At 41.1% G+C, this 12,856-nt stretch overlaps 1 protein-coding gene and 1 long non-coding RNA gene across 3 annotated transcripts in view; both read right to left on the reverse strand.

Annotated features, from left to right (window-relative positions):
* The window catches only part of LOC135705350 (uncharacterized), a 113,166-nt gene that overhangs the window by 100,091 nt on the left and 219 nt on the right, over window positions 1-12,856 (reverse strand). The gene's annotated exons all lie outside the window — the stretch shown is intronic.
* Window positions 1-12,856, reverse strand: part of LOC135705327 (putative uncharacterized protein DDB_G0271606) — a 225,513-nt gene that overhangs the window by 48,624 nt on the left and 164,033 nt on the right. The window lies entirely within an intron of this gene.

The raw sequence follows: 12,856 nt of genomic DNA on the forward strand, positions 1-12,856 counted from the left end.
GAAAGGCGAAAATTCGCGTTCGGATTATCACTGAAAGAGAAACAATACGGTCGTGTGGTCATGAAAGCGGATTTTCGAATTTTAACGATATACAAAACGATCGCAATCTGCTCCATAGAGTGCTCTATAGAGCGCTAACATAAAATTTAAAGAGTGCAATTTAAAGCTGCTGATCGTGATGGTTGAGAAAGCGAATCGCCTGCAGCAATCTCATTTGCACGTTCTTAGCTGGAATCGTTAAGCCGTTCCTCGGTTCGAGACGCCCCATAACTCACACTGACAACTGGCTAGCTAGGTGAAAGTAAAGAAATAACGAGAAAACCCTACTCTCGCACTCCTTTTTCCACGATTTATAAGAAAATGTATGCAAATTACGTAAATTCGCATTTCATTACACGCGGGTTATCTTTCACTAGAGCACCGAGTCGCTGTCCAGCGAACGGTCTGAAATTGAAGCCGACGGAATAGAATATATAACGGGAATCTCTACTTGTCAGGGTATTTCAAGAGCAAAACCACTCGGCTCAGTGTTTGGCCACAGATTTTATGCTAATTTTGCAATCGTTTTGCTCTGAATAGATAGAAATTTCAGGAAAACATCACCACCAGCACTAGGCCAATGAGCAAGGCACCGCTTCACGCAAAGAGAATGTTACGGAAGTTTGCAATGGCGGAGACAGGAAGAATTCATTTACATGAATTCATGCTTGCCCTCACTATGCGATCTAGTGGGTGAGCAACTGTGGGAATCCCAACAAATACTGAGAGACATAACTGCACAGACTTGAGAGTGTCTTTGAAGAGAAGGTATCCCATTGCGAAGTCTATTTATTTGGCGTTATCAAGTCATCTAAACTCAATTTAGTCGAGATTAGGGGACGGAACTTCTTATCGACCACTTGTGTAGCTTTTTACGACTGCCTGAAAATGAAGGAAAATAGCAAGCACTCATCGGAAGTTAGAAAGGAATGAATAAATTATGATTTGATAAGTTCGTTGATTGAACACGTACACATTTTTGTATCCTCAGCAAAATTATTTATTACCGTGGTTTAATACTAATATTTTAGACAAAAAGTGATTAAAGTCAAACTATGAAATGCTCAAGCAACAGCTATTTCCATTCCGTATTGTAGCTATGGGAACAACATAGAAGAATGTAGCCCGACTTGAATATGGAATATATTTCCTATATATCATAAATCTAATGCATTCTCAATGTACTGTTTCACCTTTAAATGATTCATAACTCTGATCTGAAAACTATTGTTTCTATGATACAATTCCCCAATCGTGTGATTGGGACATTCCCGTTCTTCAAAGTATACCAACAAAACTCGTTAATATACTCACGGAACAACTGCATTCCGAAGTAATTCACAGCGAAACGATGAAATTTATTAAATTGAATATTGGTGCTCAGATCGTCCGTTGTTCCGCAATTCCGCTCATAAATCCTCGCCATTTTACCGACAGAAAGTGGATTGCATTGTTTATTCACCGTTCATTCGAGGAGCTTTCGTTTCGCAGTTCCTTCATTATAGAATCCGAATAAAAGCGAAGAACAGAAAACCGAAGCTTTTCCCGTTAGACAAGGGATGAAAAATGAAGAAATTTTTTAAATTGACTTTTTTGTTCGAGTGTCACTGGCACAAGAAGAAAAAAATTGAGGAAATTTCTGAACCATTCTACCGGGAGCGAAGCACAATTGGATTAGTAGTTAATTCGGTGGAAAAGCGAATGAATGGAAAGAGATTGAAACTAGAACAGCTGAACGAATGAACGAAGAGTGAAAAATGCTTCTGTCGAATGACGACTATAAATTTACTCAAGCGGAATATAAATGAGTAAGGGAATGGGCGCCAAATTGGGCGAAATAGATCACGGGACGGCAATCGAAGCGAGGTTTACAAAAATGTTGCAACAAGTGTTGGTCCAAATTGCTTTCGTACCGTACCGGAACCGCTCGAAATGTCCTGTTTAAAACCAACACATGTTTAGTGGGCCAGCAAACAGGAAGTGAAATTGGTGTCCGTTTCTTTATGCTCAAAATTATTAGCGGAGTACAGCCTTAGTTGAACTTTGGTTTGGTTGGTCAACTACAGTTATCTCCCGATTAATGCCATTATGATGGAAGCGGATTCCAATAGTGTTAATCTCGAGTTTTGACAGTAGTACATTTACTGGAGTCCACGTAGAGTATAACATTTAGGATAATTGGTATTAACATGTTATGCCTCGAGATCTGATCATGTAGAAGGTTGCGGTCGTAGGAAAATCTTTGGCACGAAATATGAAAATTAGTTTGCAAGTGAACATGAAACTCAACTCCACAATGTGTACATTGCGCATGCAATTAAATAATCAGAAGAAAAGGTTTCTGTCTTCAGCAAAATTATTCAGAAGACATGCGTGTTTGGAATGATGGATGTTATAGATCAGAACTATCTCACTTCACGACGCAAGACTGCATGTGAACTTCTGTTTGGGAAATTGTATCATATATATGCGGAAAGGGTGAGATCAGACTCTGATGCCATACTGGATTCCAAGTTCCAGAAATAGATTTACACCCGCGTTTCTCAATCTATGAATTACAACAAAGGTAGGGGTCGTTTAGTTTTGAGAAATTAGAATGTTTTTTTCGGGAACTGAATATTAAGGACAAGGTTCACGGAATCTTCCACTTCGCGTTTTAAATAGCACTAATCTCGTCATCCAGAAGTCAAACAGATCTTATCAACAGCAAGCATTTAAAATCATTTTTAACTTTGTACATTTAGTAGGTCGCCAGATGTGGGCCCGGGAAAATGCGAAGCAAATTGTATGAAAAAAGGATTCCCTCAATCGTGTTCTTCACAACATGTGCTTGGATTGGAAAGTTTTTACGAATGATTTTTTAATGATAAATTGGTTAAATTTTTTAATATACTTTGAAATTATGTAATAATAATGCTTAAACATAATAATGTAGAATAAAATTTTGTTTTATTTAGTTCGTTTATTTAGAAGGCTCAATCGCATTAAAGCTTGAGTAATTTAATATCTGGACGCACTATTTATTTTACTGCAGTGCTCCTAGCGGTCGCGAAGTCATTGAAGTAGGCTAAATCGACCGTATGCATCAATCCACCCAACTGCCTTAAATTCCGCCCAATTGAGAAATATTGGGCAATTTTTTTTTTTTTTGTTAATTACTTTATTTGTACAGGCTCAATCGAATAAACTTTACAGAGCCAAGTTATCATTTTGTTTATACATTATAAATGTCTTAAATCTAAAATTAAAGGATTGGAACCGATTGCTCGCGGTCTTCTCGAGGTTAGTGGATGACAATTGTTTGGATCGGGAGAGGGAAAAGGAGATTTGGAATATGATTTATGATTCAAAAATTTCACTATTTCTAAAACATATACTTAATCCTATCGACGTTATATCAACTCTGTAATTATACAATTATTACAGAAACAAATCTACAAAAAAAAACACACACATACAACACAAACTAAACACAAGGTTAATCAAACTTACAATCTATGGTTAATATTCTTCAAGAAAACATATATGAGTTGCATAAACTCCAGATCGCGTCTAGCCAAAATATCCCGAACTGGAACATTAGGTTGTCTACCTCGAGCCCGAAGGGAATCGTACAACTCGGATCTGACTCCACGGTGCTCAGCACATGACCAAATAATGTGATCTGCGTCCTGGTAACCTTGTCTACATTCACAGAGATTGCTGTCTCCCAGCCCAACACGGAACAAGTGAGCGTTTAACGAGTAGTGATTGGACATGAGGCGAGACATCATACGAATGAAGTCTCGACCCACATCCAACCCCTTGAACCAAGGACACTTCGACACCTTAGGGATGATTGAATATAACCATCGTCCCAAACTCCCTTCACTCCATTTATTTTGCCAGCTGGCGAGTGACTGTTGACGATAAATGAAGAAAAATTCGTCGTAGGCGATTTGTCGATCGTAAATATCGCCTTCCATAGCGCCCACCTTTGCAAGCGAGTCCGCCTTCTCATTGCCCGGAATCGAGCAATGAGATGGGACCCATGCAAAGGTGATGACAAAAGATCTTAAAGATAAAGCACTTAGAATCTCTCGTATTTTCATGAGAAAATACGAGGAGTGCTTTACCGGCCTCATGGAGCGAATAGCCTCGATAGAACTGAGACTATCCGTAAAAATAAAATAATGCTCTGGTGCAAGTGAGGCGATCGTTTCTAGCGTATAATGTATTGCCGCCAGCTCCGCAACATATACGGAACAAGGAGCATGAAGCATTCGAGAGGCGCTATGAAATTCGTTATAAATACCAAAACCAGCGGACGCCTCTATTAGTGATCCATCTGTGAAGAACGATCTTGCGGAATCAACTTGGCCAAACTTTGCAGCGAAAATTGACGGAGCAATCATGGAACGATGATGCTCTGGGATTCCGCGAATCTCTTGCGTCATTGATAAATCAAAATGAACAGAACTGTCGAAGTCGGAGAAGCAAACACGATAGGGATTATGCTGCGAAGGGCTGACATCCTGTGTTATGTACACGTAGTACAATGACATAAAACGAGTTTGAGGGTTTAGCTCAAGAAGCTTCTCAAAGTTTGCAATCACCAGTGGGTTCATAATTTCACAACGGGTGAGGAGCCTGAGGGATAATTCCGAAAATCGATCAGAGAGTGGCAACATGCCCGCTAACACTTCGAGACTCATCGTATGAGTCGAGTGCATGCATCCTAACGCGATACGAAGACAGCGATACTGGATCCGTTCCAGTTTGATGATGTGCGTTTTAGCCGCCGACTGGAAACAAAAACTACCGTACTCTAAAACCGATAAAATCGTTGTCCGGTACAACGTTAGAAGATCTTGCGGATGGGCTCCCCACCACGTTCCGGTAATTGTTCGGAGAAAATTGATCCTTTGTTGGCATTTCCGCTTCAGATACTCAATGTGGGATCTCCAGGTGCATTTTGAATTTAACCAGACCCCAAGATATTTGAAGGACATAGAATGAGTGATCGGTTTACCCAAAAGTTGAAGCTTTGGTTGTGCTGGGCTATGCTTCCTAGAAAAAACGACCAACTCAGTTTTCTCCGTGGAGAATTCGATACCTAGCTGGATAGCCCAAGTAGACAAATTGTCTAAGGTATCCTGTAAGGGTCCTTGCAGGTCGGCCTCTCTGGGTCCTGTCATAGACACTACTCCGTCATCTGCAAGTTGTCTCAACGTGCAGTTGTCCCTTAGACAATTGTCAATTTCTCTGACGTAGAAATTATACAGAAGGGGGCTTAAACATGAGCCCTGGGGGAGACCCATGTAGCTAAATCGTGAAGCTGTAGAGTTTCCATGAGAAAAGCTCATATGTTTCTCTGACAGCAAATTGTACAAAAAGTTATTAATTAAAGGAGAAAGGCCACAAGCGTGGAGTTTGTCTGAAAGGACTTCAACCGATACTGAATCAAAAGCCCCCTTAATATCCAAGAAGACAGAAGCCATTTGCTCTTTATTAGCAAAAGCCAACTGAATTTCAGTGGAAAGCAACGCGAGACAGTCGTTCGTTCCCTTGCCCCTACGGAAACCAAATTGAGTATCTGAGAGTAGGTGGTTCAACTCAACCCATTTGTCCAGGCGAAAAAGGATCATTTTCTCCAACAATTTTCGAATACACGATAACATCGCAATGGGACGATACGAATTGTGATCTGACGTGTGTTTTCCAGGCTTTTTAATGGCTATAACTCTCACCCGCCTCCAATCATCCGGAACAATATTAAGCTCCAGGAACTGACCAAACAAGTTCAACATGCGCCTCTTAGCGACGTCTGGGAGGTTCTTCAACAAGTTGAACTTGATTCTATCAGCCCCCGGAGCCGAATTGCCACACGAAAGGAGCGCGAGTGAGAGCTCCAGCATTGAAAAAGGCTGGCTGATCTCGTCTACCGAATTCGTCGTTTCGCGAGGAATCATCTGTGCCGGCACAGAATCAGGACATACTTTTCGCGCGAACTTGAGAATCCAACTATCGGAGTACTCCTCGCTCTCGTTGTTTGAAGACCGGTTACGCATCCTTCGCGCCGCATTCCAAAGCGTATTCATCGACGTTTCGCGCGATAATCCGTCCACGAATTGCCGCCAGTATCCGCGTTTCTTGGCTTTGATGAGGCTCTTGAGTTCGCGTTCAAGAACCGAGTACGCTTCGAAATGTACGGGTGTTCCACGTTTCCGGAAAAGCTTAAACGCGTCGGACTTTTTACGATAAACCTCAGGTTTCCTACGGAAAGACGTTCCTGGAACCGGCCGAGTTTGAGCTTGAAGCGCGCTGTCCAAGATCAGATTGGAGAGGAAGTTATATTCCTCCAACGGTGGAAGCCCTTCTACCGACGTTAGGGCATCTTCTATCACATTCTTGAACTTTGTCCAATCGATATTACGGGTAAGATCGTACGCGACGTTAACGGGTTCCGACGGATTGAACCCACTGGCAACTGAAACTTTGATCGGCAAGTGATCACTACCGTGGGGATCTTGGATCACATTCCACGTGCAATCCAACGATAATGAGTTAGAGCAAAGTGTGAGGTCTAATCTACTTCCATTCGAGGATGGGCCAGCCAAACGTGTTACTTCTCCATTGTTAAGAATTGTCATATTAAAGTTGTCGCAGAGGTCATATATCAAAGTAGAACGGTTGTCATCATACAGTTCCCCCCAGCCTGTACCGTGGGAATTAAAATCTCCCATAATCAACCGTGGAGCAGGAAGTACCGAACAGATATCTGAAAGTTGTTTGCGATTAACAACGGCTCTAGGAGGAATATAAACAGAAGCAATACAAAGGCTCTTACCTTTAATAATAGCCTGACATGCAACAACTTCAATACCTGGAAATTGTGGAAGATTCACTCTATAGAAGGAATGGCACTTTTTGATCCCCCTCCTTCACGCGAATCCTCACGATCCAGTCGAATAATGTTAAAATCATAAAAAGGAAGATCGATATCTGAAGAGAGCCAAGTTTCACAAACAGCAAATGCATCACAATCATTATTGTGAACTAAAAACTTAAAAGAATCTAATTTAGGAATGAGACTTCGACAATTCCACTGTAGAACAGTGATCAAATCCCCGACCTCGTTTGGAAAATTATCCATCGAAGGAAATGATTGCTGCAATGAGGGGCCACTTCAATGTCAATTGCTTCAAGAGGGTCTTCACAGAAGGAAGCATTGCCAGAACAATGCTTTTGAGAGGATCAGAAATATTGAGGTACTTGAGAATATCGTCCACAATTTTATCAAATGAGAACAACCCGGATGAAGAAGGGGCTTCTGTTCTTAAAAATGGGCCATCAGGGGTTTTTGATGTCCCCGGGAGAGATGGAAAATTCTGGTTATAATCAGTTCTGCGGAAACCAGGAGGAGTTGAAACTTCCTTTTTTCCATCACTCCTTGATTTGGGCAAGCTGATTTGGGGTTCCTTATCTGTAACTTTCCGCGAACGGATGCGTTTTCGTTTAGTCGGAGGCGAACCAGCCTAAGGCTGAAAGCCTCCTAAATAAAGCTAAATTAATTAATGCGTTTTCGTTTCCGTGCAGAACCTTCCGGAAAACTGAAAGAAACTCCCTCCTCAGCCAAGTCAGAGTCAGACTCGTCATCAGACAAAACAGCAAAGGGATTTTTGTCGTTGGTTGATGGTGTGGCTGTTTTTAGCATTGCTGCAAAAGACTGCCTGGAACGCTCCTTAAGAGAGCGTTCTAGTTTCTCCCCGCGTTGTTTGTACGCCGGGCACGATGAGAGACCATGAGGAGTTCCCTTACAGTACACGCATTTTGGTGCAGTGACTGTGCAGGCGCCATCCTCGTGCTTCTCCCCGCATTTGGAACAGCGTGCCTTGCTGCCACAGTGAGAGGCCGTATGTCCCAACTGTTTGCAGTTTTGGCAGTTCATGACCCGAGGAACAAACAAACGCACAGGTAGCCGAAGTTTTCCCAACTCGATGTAGTGAGGAAGGGCTGAACCAGAAAAGGTCACCCGAAACGAGTCTGTGGGGGTAAAGCTCTTTTTACCCTCGCTGAAAGATACTGCGTTCAACTTCTGGACTTCCAGTATCTCAACCGTGGGAAGCAAGGGGTTCTTGAAACGGCCAACCGCTTGCTTCGCCAAGATCTCGGGGGTCAGACTCGCTTCGGTGACCACACCTTCGATCTCCACATTACGAGCTGGGATGTACACTCTATACTCGAGTGTAAAGAGCTGGGAGGCAGCAATCTTGTTAGCTTGTTTCAGGTTAGAGACGACAACGCGAAGTTTATTGTACCTCACCTTCGAGATTTCGGTCACGGCCGAGAACCGCTTCGTCAGATCATTAGTAATTTGCATTACATTCAAAGGTTTCTTTTTGGGCTGAAAGTAAACAACCCATGGGCCAGTCGAGTCTTCTGGGTAGGCTCGCGATCGGGGGCTTATCTGTCCCTGTCCATTACCAGACTGAGATGACGAAGCAGGGATGGCATCATCTGATTTCTGGGATGACAGACGTTTTCGACCCTTCTTGTTATCGCGTGGCAAAGTGGTGTCGTCTTCCGACAAAACGTCCATTTCGTCTTCCGACAAAATGTCCATTTTGCCGTACTAGTGGGAGCGAAAAACGCTCTACCACTGCAACGATAATCAAAATTACTCGGACACAATACACGAAGAAAAAAAAAATACTAACACAGAAACACAAACTTAAAATTTAACAGATGGGAGAAAGAAAGAAACAAGAACAAAAACTTATCTGATAATCCTATACTACTATCACCGAGCGTTTACACAGCAGCAGCGGAGCGACGCGCAGCTTTGATGATCTTCGATCCGCGTGTGCGGGCGGTCTTCGTTGGTGTGTGCTTGTATGAAGCTCGGCACTCAGCTGAACACACGATGATGGATGAGCGGTTTGAATGTGGAGACAGATGCTGACACTCGATGACGATGATCCGTGTGCACAGGTATGCGTGACCACGCACCGATGGTGCGCAAAATGATTGGTATTGGGCAATTGTCAAACAGAAGTTGAAGAAGAGTGGAAAGGTGTCTCTGGATGCGACAGAGATGAAGAGATGGTGGAATAAAACGGTCGCTCAGGTTAGCCAACAGAGTGTCCAAAATATGATGTGTGATATTCGAAGAAAAGTTCGAGAGTTTATAAAAACCAAATCGGAATTCAAATTCAAATCGGCAAAAAAAAAAGGTTATCTTCCATTTAATTCCGCTTAATTAATTTTAGTATCCATGACAGATACATATTTCGACTACAATGTGCAGTCTTCATCAGTGTCATTCCATTATCAAAATCTAACCCTCTTAAGTACTCATCCACTAGGTAAACATGTTCATTGCTTTCTCCTTGAATTACTATTGTTAAAGGAATCAATTTTCTATATATATGCCAATCCGCCCCCCCCCCCACGCTTTATTCCATACCTATTACAAGTACTATCAAAAATTGAAGGACTCCTCCTCCCTCAAGAGTGGACGTCATATTTGAATCGCTCCTAGTAGTTTGATTGTATCCTTAATCGATAGTCTAGTCCCAAATTATTGAGTTTTAATTATTGCATGATATTGACAATTATTCCATGTTGTAGACATTGAAACATTTTCCCAGAATCTTAAATAAATCCTCACGCCTTACACACTACGAAAAAGACATGTAAATTTCAGTGTCGTGAGACCGACACATGCAAGCGGCCCTTTTGACATAAGAATCAGTTGCAAAGGACGAGAAAATCAATTCAATCACACGGAATTTTCGTCGAGTTGCATATTTTTCAGTTTCAGAACACTTAATTTTACATGCCATGTTTGTTTACGTTCCATGATTTACGTCAAAGCTGAATTACGTCTCGTGTAAAAAAAATAATTTCTTAGTGTGTAGTATTTTGAAAAAAAAAACATTTTTAGATTTTTTGTTTTGTTTCACTAACATTTATTTGGTTTGAAACGGTACAAAGACAAGATGTAATTCAACACACAACAGGTTATTGTATTGTAAATACACTACTCTGGTCACTTATCTGGGACCGGGTTGAAGTAGTCATGAACTAGGAAGTTTCGGATGATTGATCAGGTGCTGAGTGAAATTTCTGGATAGCTGGTAATTCCTTCTCTATCTTCAAAGCTACCAGAGCTTCTTCGGTATGATTCCGGTTTTTCCCCTCCTTTGTTCGGGTCATAATCACTGCGACCAACACATTTATCTTTTCTGATAGGTCCGTGTTCTTTATTCAGTGCATGTTATAGTACCTCATTACTATGGAAAAGTAATGCCTTATGCAGTTTCGATATATTTATCATACATACATGCCCGTCTCACAAGAAACAACATTGAATCGTGATATTCCACATCATTCGAAGAGTTCTGGGACTTTTCCAAACACACAATATATGCCACACATAGATAAAAGAGCAACTCGATTACATGTTGTAATATGTGCTTTTACAAACATGGTAAGGGGCGATACAAATATGACGTTCACTCTTAAGGAGGGGAGGGGGTCCTGGAATTAGTGGCAGTGCGTGTAATATATATGAGAAAAAGCATTACGCAGAAGGGGAGTAAGATCAAAAACCAAATAATCCTGCAGGCATTGTAACGTACGCTTTGCCTTCTATTTGATTCTACGAAAAAAATAATAATTAGGAAACAGAATGTTACACCAGTATTTTTCCGTTGCCAAGTTTCAATGTCATGAAAATATGACAGCTATAACGCGGTCCCAACCTAGCTTCATCAGTCCATGTCTGAAAAGCAACACATACCGGAGCTGCCAAGACGAATCAGTTGTAAATAACGATGGCTCCAAGATATCTGATGCAACGGAGAGCGTCTTTCTTCTTCGAGCTATGTGTCGCCTTTGTTCCATGCGAATGACGCTCTGCTTGATATTTTAAATATTTATGCTAGGGTATATTCCGAAAGCCATCAGTATATTGTGTTCGAGCCAGATAAACTCTAAACCGTGCAAAGTTTTCCGCTGTCATGAATTGTATCACTACAGCTTCGCTCAAGGAAAAGCATCGAGTAAATAAAACTAAATAGTTTCATGCGATAAAGTCGCTGTCTCATGGTAACACTTTTTTCTGCCTGCATGTTTCTGGCATTCCGGGAATGCATCCGAATTGAAATTTTATGCAAAACATCCATCCACTTTGTTTTGTTCTGTCAGTTGCTCGCGACGCAAGGCATAATGATTCCGGGAACGTTATCTCAAGGGAATTACGCACCAAGTTGCAATAATTCATTAATGTGAGCACCGAAGCTTGTTGTACGCTTGCATGATTAATGTTATTGAAATTCATGCGAAATTTAAATTGAATATTTCATAGCTATCGCTGTCACAACAGGAAATTTTTAAGATTACCTTTCGCCTCCGTTGGATAGAATATAACAACCCATTACCCATTACCTTTGCTATTATTATATTCTAAACTTAATAAATAACAAATTAAGTAAGTTCCAATAAATATTGCCAAAATTAAATTCATAAATTTTGCACCTAGAAGCCAACACAGAATGCCAGAGAAAACGTTCTTATAGCAGATAGACAATTTTTCGATGAAGGAAACAACCACAAACACTCGAAAGTGAATTCGATTTCTAAACATTATTGATTTTCATCGCTTGACCATTGAGAGCAACTGTAGCAAAAGTTCCCTTTTCCGCTTATTGGTTAGCAACTTTTCGCTTTCTTTCGTATCTCTAAGGACCCGTCGACATCATTACTGTTTCCACTTGCGTTCGATTCAATCGTTGAGCAAACATCAATAAATTATACCACCAAAAAGGAACGGATATTGTCGGTCAGACGTGAGCAAAATTTTACCCCAATCTACACCAATGATTATCACTGCCAAGTAACTTGCCATGCCCGGAGGATGAAACCGGTGCTGCCAAGGTGATTGTCTCCGATTGCTGGTGGGCGACGGGGAGCTTTACCGGTCTAAGTAAATCCTCCACCACAAACATGGATATTTTAAAGGGAAGCAAATTTCACCGTCGAATAACAAACATAAATCAAAAAGTTTTCATTCTGAGAAGCTTAGGTAGCAGAACACGATTTTTGGTTTACGTTTTGGTAAGTTTCATTCACACCAGGCAAAGAATTCGAGACAGACAGATAGAAATCATTGGAGGGATGTACCCTACACATTTTGCCAAAATTACGCTTGCTCCAAGTCGCAAAAACAACTTTATTGGGTTTCTTCCATCGTAAGGGGTAAGTAGTGCAGACGAGTTGATGTTATACCTTAAGCTTGGCTGATGTGGTGGAAAATTTGCCCAGTCATCTCATCCGATCTATTTTTTGTATGCAAGCTCAGACAGAAACCGTCCACTAAAATTCAACTTGGTTCAAACACATTTCGCTTGCGTTAACAAACTAAACGACCTTCCGATCCCGGTGGAAAATGCAATTAAAATGAAGGGGAAGGAAAAAATAAAAAAAATGCGGTTGGACGGAATGATATCGAAGCAGCTGGGCAAGGGAATTTCAAACAATAAAATGAAAATGAATTCCCTTCTGGGGAAAATGGAACAATGCACGGTTTGTGCTCGAATACTTAGGAATGAGCTTTTTTAGCGTTGTCTTTTACTAACTTGTTTAAGTAGCGGTAAAACATAAGCCAACAATTGGCACTTTTCTTTCAGAAACCTTGTTTCTGGTGCGCTAATTTTCTTATTTCATGGATATGACCTCATCTTATGTTCTATTGTAGCTAAAAACTTACAAGCTTACTATGGTTTGGATGGACAATTATGGACAATTATTGACATACATTTGCGTTCAACTT

This window comes from Ochlerotatus camptorhynchus, unplaced genomic scaffold (assembly GCF_037179485.1).
Source record: "Ochlerotatus camptorhynchus isolate MF236.1 unplaced genomic scaffold, CSIRO-AGI_Acam_v1.1 ptg000265l, whole genome shotgun sequence".
Taxonomy (NCBI): Eukaryota; Metazoa; Arthropoda; class Insecta; order Diptera; family Culicidae; genus Ochlerotatus; species Ochlerotatus camptorhynchus.